At 46.9% G+C, this 12,993-nt stretch overlaps 1 protein-coding gene across 1 annotated transcript in view; it reads left to right on the top strand.

Moving 5' to 3' along the window:
* The first annotated feature begins 815 nt into the window (after positions 1-815).
* Positions 816-12,993, top strand: part of CARHSP1 (calcium regulated heat stable protein 1) — an 82,407-nt gene continuing 70,229 nt past the window's right edge. Inside the window, exon 1 of the mRNA XM_089692179.1 lies at positions 816-968. The gene's annotated coding sequence lies outside the window, so the exon portion shown is untranslated. The remainder of the gene's footprint in view (positions 969-12,993) is intronic.

Here is a 12,993-nt window from a genome sequence, read left to right as displayed (position 1 = left end):
TTGCATTGTACAGCAGGCTTCAATTGAACCACACCTAAAATGTAAATGTTGCCTTTTTTTTGCCAATAGGAAAGTATTGGCTTAGATGTAACTTTTGATGGGTGCAACTTTGATGCAACTTTTTAATTTTTTTTTTTGCAAAAAGGAAAGTATGAAACTCCAGGCAGGTGGTGCTGTGGTTGGGATTTGAACCAAAGACCCTACTACTGCCAGGCGGAAGTGCTAACCATTTAGCCACTGTGCTGCCCTGAAATCGCACAATCCGCATAGAAATGAACCAAGAATGCATGAAGGTAAAAAACCTTTTGTCTTGACAACCATTTTAACCTTCGCAGCGCCTGAAGATAGTGATTGTGAGCTGTATCCACATTTATGAAGGAGGTGGAGCACTGAGGAGTTCTAGTAGAAGCAGGAAATGGATTACACACCATTAGCGCCCATTTAAACGGGTGATTGGCACACCCTCCTAGATCTAGCGGCAGAAATCTGCGGATACCTGTGTCTGAAAAGTGTGTGTAAATAGATGTGGCCCCCGGCAGGCATTCATGCCTGTTCACACAGCTAGCGATTATCTGCGCACAAGACGCGTCCAGCCACGGCCGCCACATGTCCTTACTAGCCGGGCGAACAGTCAGGAATAGCTGCAGCTAGTCATTGCATTGTGAGCTGCTGGAAATGACGGAGTGCTAATCACGTAAAGCACAGCTGTGAACCTATCTAAAGTATAACTAACGTGCACGGTACTGACTCCCCCGGTAAATGGCTAAACTCCCGCTTCACTTTCAGCAGCTTGCAGCACTCAGGGGTGTGTACCGAGCAGTGCGCATGCTCCGTGGGGGGACACAGCAGCATTGTGGTGATGTCAGAGGGGGAGGGGGAGAGGACAAGCCCGGACGGACCGTTTTGTTGGTAGAAGTTGTTGGTGTCAGTAGTGGCTGAGCTGTGAGCACCCCCAGTCTTCCTCAGAGGTGAGTGAACCCCTATCTTCTTCCAATGAAGAACATTGCCCGCTTCCCCGACTTCTGCCCTGTAAAGTCGGACATAGAAAGGTCACTCCGGGGACTCTGCCAGTCATGTGGGAGTTAACCTACCTGCCTTTGTCCGGCCTAGCACCTCTCCCCACTCTCCTTGTTTACAGCCAGCTTCCCATCCGTCCTGTGACATCGGTGCTGTGTGCTTAGGGATGGCTGGAGATGAGTGCAGGTGTGAGGAGGAGGTATTGCGTTGCGAAGTACCATGTGGTCGTAGTGTGGGCTCTGGGATGGATGGTGATGGCTGCAGGTGTGAGGAGGAGATATTGCCGTATGAAGTACCATGGGGTCGTAGTGTGTGCTCTGGGATGGATGGTGATGGCTGCAGGTGTGAGGAGGAGATATTGCCGTATGAAGTACCATGGGGTCGTAGTGTGGGCTCTGGGATGGCTGGTGATGAGCGCAGGTGTGAGGAGGAGATATTGCGGGACGAAGTACCATGGGGTCGTAGTGTGGGCTCTGGGATGGCTGGTGATGAGCGCAGGTGTGAGGAGGAGATATTGCGGGACGAAGTACCTTGGGGTCGTAATGTGTGCTCTGGGATGGCTGGAGATGAGTGCAGGTGTGAGGAGGAGATATTGCGGGACGAAGTACCATGGGGTCGTAATGTGTGCTCTGGGATGGTTGGTGATGAGCGCAGGTGTGAGGAGGAGATATTGCCGTATGAAGTACCATGGGGTCGTAGTGTGTGCTCTGGCATGGCTGGTGATGAGCGCAGGTGTGAGGAGGAGATATTGCGGGACAAAGTACCATGGGGTCGTAGTGTGTGCTCTGGCATGGCTGGTGATGAGCGCAGGTGTGAGGAGGAGATATTGCCGTATGAAGTACCATGGGGTCGTAGTGTGTGCTCTGGGATGGTTGGTGATGAGTGCAGGTGCGAGGAGGAGATATTGCGGGACGAAGTACCATGGGGTCGTAATGTGGGCTCTGGGATGGTTGGTGATGAGCGCAGATGTGAGGAGGACATATTGCAGGATGAAGTACCATGGGGTCATAGTGTGTGCTCTGGGATGGTTGCTGATGAGTGCAGGTGTGAGGAGGAGATATTGCATGGGCATTTTTTTTTCTTTTTCTTTTTGTAAAATAAACATGTCTATACTTACCTGCTGTGTGCAGTGGTTTTGCACAGAGCAGCCTGGATCCTCCTCTTGGGTCCCCCACAGGCTCTTCTGGCCCCTCCCTCCTGTCGGGTGCCCCCCACAGCAAGCAGTTTGCTATGGGGGCACCCGCTACTCCATGTGTCAATTCACACAGAGCTGTAGCTTGGCCTTGCCCCCCTCTCCTCATTGGCTGACTGGCTGTGATTGACAGCAGCAGGAGCCAATTGCTTCTTCTTGCTGTCTCAGCCAATAAGGAAGCAGAGACCTGGAACAGGCTGTCGTACACATCGCTGGATCGTGATGGGGCTCAGGTAAGTGTTGAGGGTGCTGGGGGAACTACTGCACACAGAAGGTTTTTTTACCTTCATGCATAGAATGAAGAGCCTTTACAAACTACAGTAATACCTCAGCTTACAAACGCCTCGGTTAACTTAATTTTACGAATGAAAATCCATTGAAGATAATGCCTCAGTTTACAAATGTTTTAAGAATTTTTTTCGCAATACGAAGTGTATGTCGGTGCTGATTTTTAAATGCAATTGCCGGCTTTCTTTTTCTTCACTATAGCTCACTGAATTAGCTGTCACTTTCCCCAGAGTTAACGGAAACTTTGTTTTTTTTTTTTAAGAAACTAAAAGGAAACATTGTTTCTCTTAACTTGGGGAAATAAACTAAAAGAAAACTTTATTTTAGCTGCGGGGAAAGTGACAACTGAATTTCTGAGCTATAGTGAAGAAAAAAAAAAGCGATAATTACATTTAAAAACCGATACCATATTAAAAAAAAAATGGCGTGGGGTCCCCCTTCCCTTCCATACCAAGCACTTTGTGTCTAGTATGGATTTTGAGGGGAATTCCCATGGCAAAATTTTTTTAAAACCCTTATCCGAGCATGCAGCCCGACAGGTCAGGAAAGGAGAGGGAAGCGCCCCTCTCTCCTGCACTTTACCAGGCCACATACCCTCAACATGGGGGGGGGGTGTGTGCTTTGGGGCACGGGGGCGCCCTCTCCCCCTCCCAAAGCACTTTGTCCCCATGTTGATGGGGACAAGGGCCTCTTCCCGACAACCCTGGCCGGTGGTTGTGGGGGTCTGCAGGCAGGGGGCTTATCGAAATCTGAAAGCCCCCTTTAACAAGCCCCCCCCGCCCCGCCCCCCCCCCCCCCATGTGAATGAGTATGGGGTACATGGTACTGCTACTCATTCACATAAAACAAAGTGTAGTGTGAAAAAAGACAAGACACGTTCTTTGGCAAGTCCTTTATTAAAAGAAAAAACTAAAATGTCCCCGCAGTAGATCCAACGTCAATCACGATGCCCGCCGTCACCGCCGCTGCTGCCCTGGAAAAGAAAAAAAAAAAGGCTCCGCTTCCGAAGATGGCTTCCAGCCATCTGCCTCTGAGGTGGCGTGACAGTGCTTAAATGTGTAAGGGGCGGGGCCACCTGGGGACATCACCAGAGTGACCCCGCTTCATGTGATGACATTGATGTCACATGGGGTGGGGTCAAATGCGTGATGTCCCCAGGTGGCCCTGCCCCTTACACATTTAAGCACTGTCAAGCCACCTCAGAGGCAGACAGCTGGAAGCCATCTTCGGAAGCGGAGCCTTTTTTTTTTTTTTTTGCTTTTCCGGGGCAGCAGCAGCGGTGACGGCGGGCATCGTGATTGACGTTGGATCTACTGCGGGGACATTCTTTTAGTTTTTTCTTTTAATAAAGGACTTGCCAAAGAACATGTCTTGTCTTTTTTCACACTACATTTTTTGTTTTTTTAATGAGTGGCGGTACCATGTACGAGGACCCAGCTGCTGCTCTCAATTTGACAGCAGTGCAGGTGTGTGTCCTGGAAAGCAGAGATTGTGCGTTCAGGGGCAGGCACCCTCACCCCACATGGATGTCAAATTAAGAGCAGTGGCTGTGTTCTTGCAACTGCTGCGTCCCATTTGACATGAATTGGACTGTCTGCATGCAGATGCATGGAATACCTGTGGCTTGTGTACAGGCAAAACATTGCCCTTGCATAGTTGTACAGCTAAGCTCGCCCATGTGAGTGAGGCCCAGATCTCCCCAGTGGTGATACAAAAGGCCTGACGTAGGTTCTAACACTGCCACATTTTAATTTCTTTTCTTTTTTTTTTCTATGTACCGTATTTGCCGGCGTATAAGACGACCCCCTACTTTTCCTGTTAAAATATAGGGTTTGAGCTATACTCGCCGTATAAGACTACCCCTCTTCCAACGCACACCAAATAAAAATGAAAAAACATCAGATTTGATTTCAATATGGTATGCTGTTTCAGTATGGTATTCCAATGATGGGGCACTATTCCTCCCACTGACACCAATGATGGGGCATAATTCCTCCCACTGATACCAATGATGAGGCACTACTCCTCCCACTGACACTAATGGTGCCCCACCAGTAGTGTCAGTGTGTGAGGAATAGTGTCCCATCATTAGTGTCAGTGGGAGGAATAGTGCCCCATCGTTGGTGTCAGTGGATGAAATAGTGCCCCATCGTTGGTGTCAGTGGGGGAGGAATAGTGCCCCATCGTTGGTGTCAGTGGGGGAGGAATAGTGCCCCATCGTTGGTGTCAGTGGGGGAGGAATAGTGCCCCATCGTTGGTGTCAGTGGGGGAGGAATAGTGCCCCATCGTTGGTGTCAGTGGGGGAGGAATAGTGCCCCATCGTTGGTGTCAGTGGGGGAGGAATAGTGCCCCATCGTTGGTGTCAGTGGGGAGGAATAGTGCCCCATCGTTGGTGTCAGTGGGGGAGGAATAGTGCCCCATCGTTGGTGTCAGTGGGGGAGGAATAGTGCCCCATCGTTGGTGTCAGTGGGGGAGGAATAGTGCCCCATCGTTGGTGTCAGTGGGGGAGGAATAGTGCCCCATCGTTGGTGTCAGTGGGGGAGGAATAGTGCCCCATCGTTGGTGTCAGTGGGGGAGGAATAGTGCCCCATCGTTGGTGTCAGTGGGGGAGGAATAGTGCCCCATCGTTGGTGTCAGTGGGGGAGGAATAGTGCCCCATCGTTGGTGTCAGTGGGGGAGGAATAGTGCCCCATCGTTGGTGTCAGTGGGGGAGGAATAGTGCCCCATCGTTGGTGTCAGTGGGGGAGGAATAGTGCCCCATCGTTGGTGTCAGTGGGGGAGGAATAGTGCCCCATCGTTGGTGTCAGTGGGGGAGGAATAGTGCCCCATCGTTGGTGTCAGTGGGGGAGGAATAGTGCCCCATCGTTGGTGTCAGTGGGGGAGGAATAGTGCCCCATCGTTGGTGTCAGTGGGGAGAATAGTGCCCCATCGTTGGTGTCAGTGGGGGAGGAATATTGCCCCATCGTTGGTGTCAGTGGGGGAGGAATAGTGCCCCATCGTTGGTGTCAGTGGGGGAGGAATAGTGCCCCATCGTTGGTGTCAGTGGGAGGAATAGTGCCCCATCGTTGGTGTCAGTGGGGAGAATAGTGCCCCATCGTTGGTGTCAGTGTGGAGGAGGAATAGTGCCCCATCGTTGGTGTCAGTGTGGAGGAGGAATAGTGCCCCATCGTTGGTGTCTGTGGGGGAGAGGAGCGGCTGCTCCTTCTTTCAGTTCCGCAGCTTGATTTTCGCAGGGGCCGTTCGGCTCCGCCTCCTCGCCGGTGATTGGTCGCCTGTGTGCGCTGGCGCCCAATCACCGGTAAGGAGGTGGAGCCGAGCGGCCGTGCGACCATCGAGCGGCCGAACTGAAAGGAGCAGCCGCGCTTCCTGGACCGGATCATCGTGGGACCGGAGCCAGGTAAGGTACAGCAGCCCCTCTGCCCACCCCTGTACTTAGTGTCCGTTGGAGGACACCGCCCCTGGAAAAAGTGCCGCCCTGACACACCGGCTCGCCGTATATCGGCGTATAAGACGACCCCCGACTTTTCAGAAGATTTTCAGGGGTTGAAAAGTCGTCTTATACGTCGGCAAATACGGTACTAACGTTTAGCTTTTTTTTTCTTTTTTCTTTTTTTCCCCCTTTTAAAAAAACTCAAAACTTTTTTTTTTTTTTTTTTTTTTTTATATCTCTGCCTCTAGACAACAAGTTTAAATAAAACCTCTAGACTACCTAATGTACATATCCACATAGGATAACATTAGGTTTCTTCTACAGGCGCAAAAAAAAAAAAGCCAGTATGCATGGAGCCTAACAGAAAATAAAGTAAACATTTACTCCCTTTTTTTTTTTGCTTCTCCTTGAAGCAGGATTCATTTTGTCAGCTGTGCATTTGTTTGCTTGCTACTTTACAGGCTATCGATGTGAAAGTTCAGAGGTTCACATTGCTGCTGACCTGTGCCAGGTAGAAACATATTCATGCACACTGTTACAGTGTAAGTGCAAAGCAGGCTACTCACATACATGGCTGGTTGCTTTTTCTTCATCTGATAAGGTTACATTTATATTCAAATGGTTGCTCGGAAGCATCCCTATACTGTTTCCACTAGGACAGGGGTCTGCAACCTTTAAGACATAAAGAGCCACTTGGACCCGTTTCCGAGAGGGAAAAAAAGACTGGGAGCCGCAAAACCATTGCAACATTTAAAACAAATCCGACACTGCATATATTGCAAAAAGCGCTCTGGTCATGAAGGGGGTTTAAGGGCCCAGTAAGCAAAGGGTTAATCAGGGCCACAGTGTATCGTCATAATCACAATCATAGCCTTAGGTCAGTGGTGGGCAACCTTTTTTTTCAACTGAGCCAAATCTCGCCAAAACCACGATTGAAATTTATTTTGAGAGCCACATTTTTAAAACTGAAAATACATCCTATATAGTAATTCACCCCCCCTATAGTAATTCACCCCCCCTATAGTAATTCACCCCCCATATTAATTCATCCCCCATATTAAGTCCCCAAGTCCCCCCTGTGTCAATTCACTTACCTTTGCTCCGCGCGTTCCTCTCGCCGTGTTCCCGCGCCGTTCCGGTGTAGCATGAAAATCTGTCTCCTATGAGGATCTGTCCCCCTCGACGTATCTGCGCATGTGCCAGTTTCAGGCATTAGCAGCCGATCGGCGATCTCCGGCACATTCGCAGATACGTCGAGGGGGACAGATCCTCATAGGAGACAGATTTTCATGCTACACCGGTCTTCAGGGCGGACTGTGAGAGGAGCCTAGCGGGAGCCTAGCTCCGCGGGCCGGATTAAAAGGTCCGCCGTGCCGTAGTTTGCCCATTGCTGCCCTATTGCCTGTCACCTGGTGGGCAGTGTGCTCCGGAGCCGCAGCCAAGGTGAAAAAGAGCCGCATGCGGCTCTGGAGCCGCGGGGTGCCGACACCCGCACTAGGAGCTCCATTTCCCCCTCCAAACCCCCTTCTCTCCACATTGTGTCTTCTGGCAGCTCTTTCTCCCTCATTCTGATTTCCCTTTGCATCCTTTTGTAGCCCCCCTTCTAACGGAAGTCTAACGTTCCGGTTACATTGCCACCTACAGCAGGACTGGACACTGGCAAGCTAAAACACTGTAGGCCAGCCCATGCCAATCCTTCCTGCTACCAGCTTTCCTCAGTTTTTCACTAGTGTCCTAGAAGAATGACCATATTTTCCTCAGTTCTGTTGTGTTGAAAGGCTAACCTATTTTTTCCTAGCACATCATTCTTCAAAGTGGTTGTAAAGGGTAAATTTCTTTACCTTTTTAAAGTGTTACTAAACAGTAAAATCAGTCTGTATATGCAGTAAAGCATGGTTATTATACTTGCTGTGGAACCTAAGGGGTTAATTCTCTGCATTATGTAAAAAGGCTGTTTGATTTTGTCTTCTCTGATCCTCCCCTTCTTCCACAGTCCCCAATCCATCTGATAGTACAGAGCCCTAGGAGGCTCAGGGGTCATGTAGGAGAGTCATAGGAGAATTAAATGTCTTCCTACAAGCTTTAACCAGTGCTCGGTGGACACTGATAGAAGTCACATAACTGCTATATACTACTGTTGAGAAGAGGTATTTAGCAGTTTCTATTTAATAAAACTACGGAGTCACACTGTGTGGTGTCCCACGCGGCGTTTTCCGGAAGTGCTTTTTGGAATGCACTTGCGGTATTACACTTCCTGGTGGGCAGCAGGGACGTATTTACCGCGAGGCAAACAAGGCATTTGCCTAGGGCGGCATTTTTCAGGGGCGGCGCCGCCGCCCCCTGAAAAGAGGGACACACATGAAAATGGGGACAGCTTGTCAATGTGGTGAGCATTCCCAGAGTATGGGCCACTGCCGAGGAGTAGAAGGAGGAAGGACATCTGGGGTACGGTCCTGAGGACATGGCGCGGCTGCTGGAGCGGTGGGAGGTCGGCAGGTGAGGTGAAGATGGGGACATGTTGGGCTCAGTGTGTCAGTGTGGTGAGCCTTCCCAGTGTACTGGCCACCGATCAGGAGAAGGAGGAAGGACATCCGCACTACAGTGTTGGGGACATGGCATGGCTGCTGGAGCAGTGGTAGGTCGGCAGGTGTGTGTCTCATTGTATATGGGGTCGGGGGGGATCAGTGTATATGGGGGCTGTGGGGGGGGGATAAGTGTACATGGGGGCAGTCTGTTGGGGGGGATCAGTGTATATGGGGGCAGTCTGGGGGGATCAGATGAATGTATATGGGGGAAGTCTATGGGGGGGGATCAGTGTATATGAGGGCAGTCTGTAAGGGGGGGGATCGGTGTATATTAGGGCAGTCTGTAAGGGGGGGGGGGATCAGTGTATATGGGGATAGTCTGTGGGGGGATCAGTGTATATGGGGTCAGTCTATGGCTATATATATGTATGTATGTATATGTGTGTATATATATATATATATATATATATATATATATATATATATATATATATATATATATATATATATATATATATATGGCTGGTCTGTTGCTATACCTTTCAGAGGTCTGATATTGTTCTATGTACAATCCTTGTTTTATTGATTGCATGTAATATTCTAATTATCTGAGATTGTGGATTTGGGGTTTTCATGAGCTGTAAGCCATAGTCCTCACAATTATGACAAATCACGGCTTGACTTATCTTGCTTTGCATGTAATGAGTCTATCTCATATATTAGTTTCACCTTTTAAGTTGCATTACTGAAATAAATGAACTTTTGCGAGCTATTCTAGATTTTCGAGTTTATGCCTACAGGAGAATTTGTTTTTTTATTTTTGATTATGATTTTGTTTTGTATTAGGTTGGATATTTTTACCATTTGTCTCTGGGGGGCCATCACCCTTATAGGTCACATATTGTGAATGTGCACATGCTTGAAAGCGATGAATGCATTACCCTGCCCTGTGTGAGTGGGATGGGGCGTTTTGGCTCATTGAGTAAGAGCAATGGAGGATTTAAGGAGATGGAGGGATCCAATTATTCTGGCTCTGAAGAAGAGGGTTTTCCTCAAAACACATCAGCCATGTTCTGGGTTCCTGGATGACACCCACCTGGCATTGGCAGGCCCATCAGGTTTTTACCAACACTGTGTCATCACTTGATATGCGAGTTTTAATACTTTGTGAGTATAACTTTTATCAGCAGTTAATCAAATTTACTAAGGATAATGCACTGGGCTGGTGTGCTCTCTCATTTGTGTTTTTTACGGGTTGATTCCATTAGAGCAGTGTTTCTCAACTCCAGTCCTCATGAACCCTCAACAGGTCATGTTTTCAGGATTTCCATTATTTTGCACAGGTGATTTGATCAGTTTCACTGCCTTAGTAATTACCACAGCTGTTTCATCTGAGGGAAATCCTGAAAACATGACCTGTTGGGGGTCCATGAGGACTGGAGTTGAGAAACACTGCATTAGAGACATTCTTTTCTCTGCTCTCCCCCAAAGGGTGATATTTCATGAGATCATCACTCTGTAAGGCAAGTGTCTAAACTGGCAGCTTTAAACACTCGCCTGCAAGGAACTTTTTACCGTTTTGTAACGGGGCGAGGTGGTCATTAGGCATATGTCTTCCTTCTTATCTAAGGTAGTTTCATACTTTCATCTATACCAGGACATGGTTCTTTTGTCCCTCTGTCCAGCTCCAGTTCACCCAAAGGAAATTTCCCTCTAGTGTCTGTCTAGATTTGGTTCAACCACTGATAGTCTATCCCTCAGCTACTGCTTCTGTTGGGGAAAAAAAACTGACTTTTTGTCATCTTGAGTGGACCTTGGAAAGGTGCTCTGTCTTCTACCATTTATAGGTGGCTTAGGCAGACCATCAACTAAGTTTATGGTGTCAAGAATCGGATTGCAACCCTTCCTGTCAAGACACTTTACTAGGTCTGTAAGTGCTTCTTGTGCTTTTAAGCATCAAGCAACTGTTCCCCAGATTCCCAAGGCTGCCACCTGGTCTTCGTTTCACACGTTCTTCCAAGTAAATGTGATACAGATGCATGGTGATAGTAGTAGTTATCATGGGATGGCCTAAAGCTTGTTTGCCAGTGTCCATTCTTCCTGTAGGTTGCAGTATAAACCAAAGGTTAAAGTGGTTCTAAAGGCTGAACGGTTTTCTTTACTTTCATGCATTCTATGCATGAAGGTGAAAAACTGTGTGCAGCAGCCCCCCTAATTCTTACCTGAGCCTCCTCTTGATCCAGCGATGTCCATGAGAGCCTCTGCTCTCTGAGGACTCTCACTCCTGATTGGCTGAGGCAGCAAGCAGGAGCCATTGGCTCCTGCTGCTGTCAATCACAGCCAATGAGCCAACCAAGAGAGTGAATGGGCAAGCCAAGCCGCAGCTCTGAGTGTGAATGGACACGCAGAGCTGCTGCTCAGGAGTGCGCCTGCTTGAGTCTTGCTCAGGGGACACTCAGCAGGAGGGGGTCGGGGAGCCCGAGAAGAGGAGGATCAAGGCTGCTGTGTACAAAACCACTGCACAGAGCAGGTAAGTATGAAATGTTTGTTTCATAGTAAAAAAAAAAAAAAAAAAAAAGAAGCTTTTAATGTCACTTTAAAGACTTACTGTGTCCCTCAGTGGACTCTAGAAAAAGGATTTTATGGTGAATAAAAAAAACTTCAATCTTACCTTGCTTAACCCTAACCTAATGAACATGTATTTGTCTAGTTGGCTATGTGATGTTTTACTTAATTAAGATGCCAATTATAATGAATATTATACTACTGTTTCGTAATGCTGAGACTTTGATTAGATTGCCTGGACATATGCAGGTGCATCCCGTATTGGTATATCTAGAAACTATGAAAGATTTATTGTGTCTGACTTCCTTGCAATTGATTAGAATATTTATTACAATTTAAAAGCTGATTTATCTTTGCTCCAGTGGAAACATAGTTGCTTGCTCACTATACCTTGTGTAAAATATAGAACAGAAGAATAAAATAAAACTGCAGATTATCACTAAACTCAATCTACTGTTTATCACCAAGAAGCACATTTTGATCTGTAGTCTAAAGCCGGCCATACAGTGATTCCTCCATCCACGCTATACAGAGTGGATGAAGGAATCTCCTGCAGCAGCTATTGGATTGAATGCAGCCTGTGTCAGTAAAAAATTTTCCAGCAGGCTGCTTCAACAATAGTCTACATCTACAGAACTATCTACTTTTGTCAAACAGAGCAGGTCCACCCACTGAGCAAATCTAGACAGGATCCTCAGGAACTGGTCAAAATTCAAACAGTATATGGTCAGGATTACTCCAGCACTTGTTGCCCCTTCCTTCTCCATTACTTAATCACCAAGGTGAGTTTCTACAGTCCCTCTGGTTCTTGTTTCTAGGCAGCTGTGATTTTTTTATTTATTTATTTTTTTCTTTCTCTAGCTGATGTAATATCACAAATGATAGTAAAGGAGAGAATAAATAGATACAGCTCACTGGAGTCTCTGGAGTCTAGGGTCATGATTTTCCAGATTCAACAAGTATAAACCTGGCATTGAAAATACATTATATGAAAACACTTAATGCTATATGTAACCTGTGCGAAATATACTTCTGCTGCTGCATCTAACAATTATTTTCATAATTAGTTGGCCGATTATTGTTTCAATTATTCGGATAAAAACCTCAACGTGTGGTGTATAATTTTTTTAACAATTGTATTCTTGAATATCTACACTGTGTGCGCAATTATTAGGCAAGTTGTATTTTTGAGGATTAGTTTCATTACTGAACAACTACAGTGCTCTTGGTCAATACAAAATATTAATTAACCTCAAACCTGAATATTTAAGAGAGTAAGTGAGGTTTTGGCTTTCTTAGGAGAATATCTCTCTGTGCACAATTATTGTGCAACTGTATGTGTGCAGAATTGTTAGGCAGCTAAATGAAAAACAAAAATTTCCCCAGCTCACTTTAATAAATGAAAATAAAAAACAAACAACTCAACATTTACAAATATTTCTGACATTAAAAAATAAAAGAAAAAATCTGTGACCTACTTTTCTTTTCAGCAACAGACATAAATCTTCTGTCAGTTTCTTCATCTGTTGACAATCAACGTTTTGTGTAGCAGCAACCACTGCTTCCCAGACACTGTTCAGAGAGGTTTACTGTTTTCCTTCACAGTAAACCTCCCATTTAAGGGCCCACAAGTTCTCAATAGGGTTTAGGTCAGGTAAGGAAGGGGGCTATGTCATTCTTTCATCTTTAAGGCCTTTACTGGCTAACCACACAGTGGAGTACTTGAGTGCATGCAAAGGAGCATTGTCCTGCATAAATATCATGGTCTTCTTGAAAGATGAAGACACTTTCCTGTACCACTGCTTGAATAAAGTGTCTTCTAAAAACTGGCAGTAGGTTTGGAAGTTGATTTTGAGCCATCTTCAACCTGGAAAAGTCCATCTTGCTCATCTTTAAAAATACCAGCCCATGCCAGTACCCCACCTCCACCTTGCTGGCGTCTGAGTCGAAGTGGAGCTCTGTGCTAGTTACTGATC

This window comes from Staurois parvus, unplaced genomic scaffold (genome assembly GCF_062004578.1).
Source record: "Staurois parvus isolate SC_StPar_1 unplaced genomic scaffold, SC_StPar_1.0 ptg000022l, whole genome shotgun sequence".
NCBI classification, from domain to species: Eukaryota; Metazoa; Chordata; class Amphibia; order Anura; family Ranidae; genus Staurois; species Staurois parvus.
This window is presented reverse-complemented; position numbering and strand designations above follow the sequence as displayed.